The sequence below is a fragment of the Podarcis raffonei genome, chromosome 14 (genome assembly GCF_027172205.1).
Source record: "Podarcis raffonei isolate rPodRaf1 chromosome 14, rPodRaf1.pri, whole genome shotgun sequence".
NCBI lineage: Eukaryota > Metazoa > Chordata > Lepidosauria > Squamata > Lacertidae > Podarcis > Podarcis raffonei.
The window spans coordinates 21,923,607-21,933,377 of NC_070615.1; positions in this window are offsets into that span (position 1 = coordinate 21,923,607).

A 9,771-nucleotide genomic window follows, 5' to 3' on the forward strand; every position below is an offset into this window, starting at 1 on the left:
GGCTAAGCCCGTGACAGCCCCTGGCGTCAAGCGGCGTGATCGGGGCGCCGCGGCCAACCGCTAGCCGGGCCTCGGCGCGTGGACAGCGCCGCCATTGGAGACGCCGCGGCAGACCCGGGAGCCCCGGCCAATCAGAGAAGGGAAGCAGCCATGTGCACGGGCTGCATGGGTAAACACAGGCAGGCAGGCAGGCAGGGAAAAGGGGAAGGGCCTGAGAGTGACGTGTTTATTTCTCTGGTGGAAACTCCCTAGGATTTCCTCTCAGGGTTCCGGTGTATACAGCGGGATTCCCAGAAGCACTTGGGTGGCCGCGGGGAGCGCAGGGTTTTCATTTCGTTTTCACTTTTAGTTTGTATACCGCCTTTCTGCGTTGCTGTACGCGAGGGGGTTGGCAGGCATGAGAAACAGGGGAATATGCCGCAGAAATCAATCATCTAACAATCCCATCCAATGAAAACAAGTCATAACAACAACAAAAAAAGACTTTAAAATGAACAAATTATATTAAACAATGTTCAATAATCCATTAGCATATGATAGTACACAATAAAATAAACTCTCAACATACCAGCCGATAAACAGGAATTTATTCTCAACGATTTACAATGTAATCGTTACTAAACTACAATCATTCAAAATAACAGCAAGTCACAATGCACAAAATACAGCAATACATAAAAGTAAAAAGATTTAGTTGAGCAACAGAGTCACATAACTTCTAAATTTATTATTGCTGTTATTACTTGTGGACTCCTATCCCAGCTGCTTCTGCTGCTCTTAAAGCCATGGGAGAGGCCATTGCTTTGCTGGACTTAACTGATGGTGGGGCGCCCTTCACATTTCCTTGCTGAGGAAGCTGGCAGGACGCTGAGGCAGCTTTAGCTGTTAAAGTGGGATGCAGAGGTGTACCTAAGGGTTGGCGCAGGCCCAGGGGCATGGGCGTAGCCAAAGGGGGCAGGGAGGGGCAACTGCCCCTCCAATAAATAAAAATCAATAAAAATACATAGTAAACTTAAGTTCTGCCCCCTCTAACAAAAGACCCCCCCCCCAAATCCTGGCTACGCCCATGCCCAGGGGGGTACAAAAACTGCTGCTCTCTACTTGGGCTTGGAGTGATTAGGAGCTTGCCTGCCCCCTCCCAGCCCCTGTACTTCCTGGGCTGCTCCTCTGCTGCTCTGGGCACTGGCTCCCCTGGGTGTCTTGGTGGAGATACTTGCCAAGGGTTCAAGGGACGGGAGGAGAGCTCTGATACAGCTCCTTGGCAATAGCAAAAGGTAGCCTAGGTATGCTTCTGGTGAGATATAGTAGTAAGGTAAGGGAACCCTGACCATTAGGTCCAGTCGTGGCTGACTCTGGGGTTGCGGCGCTCATCTCGCTTTATTGGCCGAGGGAGCCGGCGTACAGCTTCCGGGTCATGTGGCCAGCATAACTAAGCCGCTTCTGGCGAACCAGAGCAGCGCACGGAAACGCCGTTTACCTTCCCGCCGGAGCAGTACCTTTTTATCTACTTGCACTTTGACGTGCTTTCTAACTGCTAGGTTGGCAGGAGCAGGGACCAAGCAACGGGAGCTCACCCTGTTGCGGGGATTCGAACCGCTGACCTTCAGATCGGCAAGTCCTAGGGTCTGTGGTTTAACCCACAGCGCCACCTGCATCCCATAGTAGTAAGAGTTATGGCTAATTGCATCTCCATGCCTCTTCTCCGACGCTGGACCAGATGGGCCGCTGGCCTGATCCAGCGGTCTGTTATTATGCACTACAGCTCCTTCCATAGTGAAGAGCTATTTGGAACCCAAGAAACTGCCTTATGCTAAATCAGACCATAGGTCCATCTGGTTCAGGATTACCTCTGTGGAGCAGTTGATGAGAATTGGAAGTGGCGAGAGCGCTGTGGCATTCAAGCACTTTCTAAGGGCTGCCCATCATTCTAAAACAATTAATAATGATAATAATAGCAATAATGTGCTTGACTGCTAACCTCTGACAACAGCCCTGGCCTGAGGCAGACCATTCTGTGACATACTTCTGCCTCTTGAAATGATTTCTTTTTGGAAAGCTTGTTGTGGAGTAGTGAAGAATAATAAAGCAGAGGGAACTTAGGAGAATTTGGGACCTGAGGCAATGATGATGATGATGATGATGATGAAATGATGCCCTCCCCCATGGGAAAAACAGAACAAAATGTCTGTTCCTCAGTGTTCGGACTACAACTCCCATCACCATGCTAGCTGGGGGTGATTGGAGTTGTAGTTCAAAGTATCTGGAAAGCACCAAGTTGGGGAAGTAGGACCTAAATAATTGACTCTGAATGAGAATCTGCTGCCTGCAGCAGACTCTCCTGCCATGTGTAATGATAGGGTTGGCCCCAGAATGTATGATTTGTCATAGAAGAAGGTGGGAATCTTGTCTGAGCAGCTTTTACGTTTCATTTCAAAATAGGTTGTTGTTCTTCTTGGGGGGATATGGAAAAATGAATTAGAGAAGGGGATAGTGCTTACAGAGTCGATAAAACCATGTAGTTGCACAGTGTTGGAAAGGTGAGATCTTTTACAGGGCTGGTAAAATATATTACCGTGCACTGCTATAGGTTTATTATTAACTTGTACTTATCTGTGCTTATATGCTTTTCTGCACGTACAGTTCCAAGAGCTCTCAAATCTCTCTCTCTCTTTTTAAAGAAAGCAATTTAACACCCCTTCTGCAGTTGTACTGGCTGGCTGGCCGCCCCCAAGGAAAAGTGTATGTATTTCCTTTTGGTCCAAGTGCACTCAAGGAGGTTCATAACATAAGCTGAAACAATATCTAATATGAATTGTTATTGCTGCTATTGTTATTAATCAGACGATATAGAGTAAAATGGGAACAGAAGAAAAACCGCACAACATATAGCAGACACATAAACAGAGGCAATTTGTTGAGCTCAGATTCTGACCTAGATGGACTATAAGGCAGCTTTTAATGTCCCTTAGCAGTTTTGTTCATCAAGGCTTTTTTATGGCAAGTTCCTGATTTAAGGCTTCTTGGGAGGGTATATGTCCTTAAAGGTACACTAGACATCCATTAAATCACATAGACCTAAATCAATTAGTGCATGGACTATGGAAACAATGTGAGGCTCAATTCACACCCCCATTTCATAAGAAGAAAGAAAAAGGCTAAATAATAAAGTTTAATGCAACAGAATTCTTCCTGAAATTTCTCTAGATTCAAAAAGATGTTTGATCTGGAAACTCTGAATAAGGGAAACAATTTCCTCCTGAGTCCTGATTATGGAATCATAGAGTTGGAAGGGACACCAAGGGTCATCTAGTCCAACCCCCTGCAATGCAGGAATCAAGGGCTTGGTAGAAGTAACATGTGATTCTACAGCTAGAGTTGCTGCACCTGTGAGCTGAAGGTGTGACCCCAGGGCCAACACTAGCTGGAGTGATGGATGGTAAGCCAATTAACCAAGGGAGATAAAATGAAGACACTGGGCCTCTGTTTCCTGCTGTAACTTCCTCTTGCTTGAAGTTTGTGACAAAGTTTGTCTCTTCATGAAGTCCTTGTCCAGACATCAAAGTTCTGCAGACATATAACACTGGGAAAAAGGGAGAAAAAACTGAACTACTACAGTGGAGTCAACTACATTATGCAAAGCACATTTAAGCAAAAGTTACTCAGACTGAACAAAAGTAGGACTGTGGTTAAGGGGGAAGGGTTGTTCAGCATGAGCAAACTAAAAAACCATTCTAGGTCGATGGTGGTCTTTCATATTTTGCTACCACCAACTGACTTCGATGTTCTGCAGCCAGAAGTCAGCAAAAATGTAGCTTATGCAGGTAAGCTCCTGCAGGCTGCCACAAGACCCTTTACTAAGGGACAGGCTTGTTCACAATGCAATGCTGTTCAGCAGTGCAGTGCTAGAAAATAGAATGCTTAGGGGAGAATAACATATTTTAATGTACTCTCTCTCACTCTCTCACACACACATACACACACTGCATGTGGAAATTGAGCATATCACAGAGAAATGTTGCATTTGAGCCTTACTCCAAGTCTTCTGAACAGCTCAGTTGGCTAGAGCATGGGGCTGATAATGCCATGGGCACATTTTCGGTCCCTGTATGGGACAGCCGCATATTCCTGCATTGCAGGAGTTTGGGTTAGATGATCCTCAGCGCCCTTTCCAACGCTACCATTCTGTGATTCTACATACGGAGGGGGTTATTCAGTTGTAAAATTGATCTGTCTTAAGAGACATCCAGTCCAGTTAAGGCTGTGTGCTATGCTTTATCTGATCATGTAGTTCGGCTTCAAATCAATCCACAGGAGGGACAAGACACAAGGGGAAGCACAAGCAACTCATGTCAGATCATTGTGCTTTAAATTCTACTTTTCAGCACCAAATTGGTTTCCAAACCTCCAAGTACTTCATGTTCTTCCCTTTAATTGCCAGAGAAGCTCTTTCCCAGCACAGAACTGTAGGTCTCGTTCACCCTGACAGTGTGCAAGGGCTCACGCTTTTGTGAGGTGGGTGTGTTCTCTCTCCCCACACTTTAAGAAACAAGCAACACCTTCCCTTCCACATCAGGCAGCTCTGCTTCATGTTCTGTTTCCAGCCTTATGGCAGCGCTTCTCTGGGTTTCAGGCACTGGACATTCCCGGCCCTACCTGAAGATGCCAAGGAAAACTGAACCTGAGACCTTCCGCATGCAGAGTAGATGTTGTGCCACAGGCAATTAACTGGAAGTCTTCTGCAAAGAAAGCCTTCCTCCTCTGACATTGTGACACAATTCTTGCTAATAAATTTCATCAACAGGCACTTTTCAATATTATGTAAAAGTGGGGTGGGCTGTTGGTAAACTCTGAAAACTGATTCCTCCAAACAGGCAAGAAAATGGGAAATGTTGATCAATACATAAGAAAGTGTAAAGTGATAGATATTGGGGCAAACAACCCTAACTTCATGTATACACAGGTGGGGTCTGTACTGATGCTGACTCACCAGGAAAGAGAGCTCAGAGCCACAGTGGGCAGCTCAGTAGAAACATCAACTCACTGTGTGGCAGCTGTGAAACACACAAATCCCATGCTAGGGATTATCAGGTCTGTACAGCAGTACCTCGGGTTACAGACACTTCAGGTTACAGACACTTCAGGTTACAGACTCCACTAACCCAGAAATAGTACCTCGGGTTAAGAACTTTGCTTCAGGATGAGAACAAAAATCACGCAGCGGTGGCGTGGCGGCAGTGGGAGGCCCCATTAGCTAAAGTGGTGCTTCAGGTTAAGAACAGTTTCAGGTTAAGAATGGACCTCTGGAACGAATTAAGTACTTAACCCAAGGTACCGCTGTATACAGTATTTAATATGTGGCTGTACTATGGATTCATAGAAAGGCATTATGGGAAAAAGGAAGCTGTCTTATACGGAACCAGACCCTTTGTCCTTCTAGATCAGGCATAGGCAAACTCGGCCCTCCAAATGTTTTGGGACTACAACTCCCATCATCCCTGACTGCTGGTCCTGTTAGCTAGGGATGATGGGAGTTGTAGTCCCAGAACATCTGGAGGGGCAAGTTTGCCTATGCCTATTCTAGATCAATATTGCCTACACTGACTAGCAGCATCTCCTCAGGGGGCATCTCCAGCCCTAAATAGAGATGCTGGGGATTGAACCTGGGACCTTTGGCATGCAAAGCAGATGCTCTGCCACTGAGCTGTGGCTGTTCTTGTCTCAGCATTGAAAGACACAAGCAATACCTTCCCTACCGCATCAGGCAGCTCCATTTCGCTTTATTATTTCCTGCTTTGTTTTTTCTCCACAGATGGTTAATTGTGAGTCCTCTGCAAAGGAAAGTCCCCTCCTCCAACAAACTGGAAATCTCAAAAAAGGCTCCTTTGCAGATTCTCTGTGGGTGACAATAGCAATACCATTTCCCCAAATAATATAATACTGTGAGTGTGTTATCATTCCCCCCCCCCCCACAACAAAAATGCTTCAAGAGTTCTTGAGATGCAGGATGAAATCGGGGAGGCATTCAAAGGAGAAAGTGTTATAGTAATGGGTGACTTCAATTACCCTCGCACAGACGAGGAAATTGATTTCCAAGGAGGAATCTTCTAAAAAAATTAGGAGGCTGGCAAAAAGGAAGTTGAAAGAGAAATTGAAGAGGGTTAAATTTCTCCGGAACATTGTGAGATTATTCAAAACCACAATAATTGAAGCTCAACCTAGAATGTGTGCCACAGATCATGAAAGATGATACCAAGTCAAAGAGGATGCCAATGTGGTTAATGAGTAGAGTCAAGGAAGCTATTTCAGGCAAGCCATTAGAAAAGGAAGTCTTGCCTGAATGAGATCAAAAAAGAGAAATACACACACACACACACACACACAAACACACACACACCAGAAGCGAGAAACTGGTTAGCAAGGTGACAAGCGTCCTGCCAACCTAGCAGTTCGAAAGCACGCCCAAACGTGCAAGTAGATAAATAGGTACCACCCTGGTGGGAAGGTAAACGGTGTTTCCATGCGCTGCTCTGGGTCTGGTGATCTGTTGTGCCAGAAGCGGCTTAGTCATGCTGGCCACATGACCCGGGAAAACTGCGTACAAACACTGGCTCCCTTGGCCTGTAAAGCGAGATGAGCGCTGCAACCCCAGTCATCCGCAACTGGACTTAACTGTTAGGGATCCTTTACCTTTTAAAGGTGAAAAAGGAGGCTATAGAAATAAGGTGAATGAATAATTTATGTCTATCTTCATTGTGGAAGATGCATGGAAAATCTCTCTGCCTGAACTGACTTTTCAGGATGGTAGTCAGAGGAACTTAGTGGTGATATAACTTTTTTTTTTAAAGGGATTCAAGTAATTAAAGTCTAGGGAAATTGGTGGAAAGCCTTATTAAATATAGCATTATTGAGTGTATGGAAGGAGTGTATGGAAGGAGTGTATGGAAGAATAATCAAGAGTGCTTCTGCAAAGAGAAGACTGGTCTCATTAACCTTTTAGAATTCATGAAGAGTGTTATGAATTGTGCAGCTCCCATCTTCCACCCCCAGATCAGATCCAGGAGGAGAGCTGGTGGCAACATCTAGGGCAGGAGAAGGTGCTCTTGCCACACCGTCCATCCCACAGACATTTGTCTCCAAGAGACTAAGAATGCTGCTGCTCATGTTCCCTTGAGTGATCTCTAAAAGGCTGGCCATACTTTTCTCAGAGAAGTAATGTGACCTTTGATTGCAGCAGGCAAGAGGTACCATTTTCAAAAGCCAGGGCAAACACATCATGCCCAGAGAACCGGGTATCTGCTCATCAGCATTGTGCTAATATCAAAAGATCAGGCTGTTGTTGAGTGGCATGCAGTACCCGGTGTTTTGATTTGTTTCTTGAAAGACAAATATTGAGTGAGCGGCTGGGGAACTTAATTGTGCCTGTTTTAATCTTGCCAGGTGTTTGTTCTTTGGGTTCCTGGGACAAAAGCTGAGCCAAATATAGAACGTAGAGAACAAGAGCTCCCACCCGGTGCCCCTTCGGTACCTTCACCCCAATGTCGATGCAAGGTTATGGGAGCAGACGGCAGCACACAACAAAAGCTCACAACATTGTATATGGGGGAAGAGGATCTTTGCTGAGAAGTGGTTCTAAGTTTGTCATCTTTTCAGGGGTGCAGGGCTTGCCTGTGTTTGTTTCCCTTTGGAAGGAGGTCACTGGAGGTTGGTTTATTAGGAGCCAGTGTGGTATAGTGGTTAAGAGCTGTAGACTCGTAACCTGGTGAACCGGGTTCGATTCCCCGCTCCTCCACATGCAGCTGCTGGGTGACCTTGGGCTAGTCACACTTCTCTGAAGTCTCTCAGCCTCACTCAACTCACAGAGTGTTTGCTGTGGGGGAGGAAGGGAAAGGAGAATGTTAGCCGCTTTGAGACTCCTTAGGGTAGTGATAAAGCGGGATATCAAATCCAAATTCTTATTCTTCTTCTTCATTGGTGTGTTGTCATATTTGGGTTATTCACAACATTTCCTCCTGGGCAACCTGCTGGGGACCACATGTTCATGGTGAGCAGGGCCAGAGGCAAAAGAAGTTGGAGCAACAGAGGTAGATTTTCCCTCGGTACCGTAGCCTAGTCTCTACAGACCCACTTACACATCTCTTTCTGTCCTCAATCCAGGCAAGCAATTTACATGATCAGAGTTCCAGCCAGGCAGAAACACTCAAGGAGGCTGCAGAGCAAAGCTTGGGAGAGCGCTGTGGCATTGGGAGGATGTGAGTCCCACAAGCCCCACCTCATCCTTGAAGCACCAGAAGGAACCATCAATTCTCAGGAGTCCTGCCCCAGTGCATTTAAAATAATATCCTGTCCAATGGGTTTGACCACTTTAGCAGACCCTTCCCCGAGAACCCAGTCTTAAAATCATGAAGTCACTGAGTTGGAAGGGGACTTTGCAGGTCATCCAGTCTAACCCTCAGAGCTTCTGATACAATTGCCTTCACTCTGTTCGCCACCCTCCTACAACTCCAATATCCATTTAAACTCTAAAATCATGTGGTGGTGGGGGGGAGAGAGGGAATGGGGCAATGCAAATATTTTATTTTTATTTTTATTATTAATATACTGCCTTTCAACAAAAGATCTCAAGGCGGTTCACGAGATAAAAATGCAAATAAGTAGTTAAAACAAAAATAATGAAACAATAGCCCCCGCCTCCCACAATAGAGGGGTGGGCGAGATTTCAGTGGCTCCCAGGGAATTCAGCGGCACAAAAATAATATAAGCTTCAGAGAGAGAACAAAACTTGCTTCTCATGCCAGACACTGGGATCACCAGGAGCAGGTTTAAGCCCCACCTTAATGGTGTCTGTGACTTCAAGCTTTTTCCTATCTTTTCCCATTTGTGAATGGCTGCCATTCATTCCTATGGGAGAAATAAAGTCTGGCATTTGGAGGGGAGGCAATGCTGTCAATGACATTCTCCCCTCTCCCTGCACATCACTTCTAGCCTTCCGTAATGATGGACATTTTACAAATTTCTAATAACGACGGGCAAATTAGATGGATGAATTAGATTTCCTTGTAAACATCCATCATGTGAACTTGCCATTTATTCACTGTGATATCCAATCTTTTAAATTTCCTGAATGAGAAGAGCTTTTTCCAATTCATTTCACCTATTCACTTGGAGGGGACTATATTTCAATTGTGGTCATCTTTTCTTTTTAAATACATTTTTGTTCTAATCTCTCTGTATGGCTTGGGTTACGGGAATCTGCAAATTCCCTTAGGCTTAACTGATAAAACACTCCATTTATTCTTTCCTGGGATGGTGTTTGGCAAACTTTACGGCAGAAAGAAACAGCTGGGAAAATGGGTTCACTGAAAGGTGAAGGTAATACAGACAGGAAAAACAAGAGGATAACAATTTTAAAAGGGATAATAGTTGTAATAACACCATTAACCTCTTGCTTCAAATTATGGAATGTGTAGTCTTTTAAGAAAACTAATCAAAGCTTTTCAGGGAACGGCAATGGAGAAGTATGAGCCAATATTCCAATGCTCCCCACCCCCTTGTAAGGTTTCTTTTTTCTTTTCAGAGAGGAAGAAATATTGTCACTGCTGACCACTTATTAATAGATGACCCCTTGCTATCATGTCAGAACTCTTTCCATTTTCTCTTCTTTTGAGAGACAGAACCACCTCTCTTTTGATAGTTGATCAAGAAGGCTGTTGAGTGGGTTCTGACACATTTAGGGTTTTGCATAGGAGGTAAACCTTTTGACTTGCTGATCAG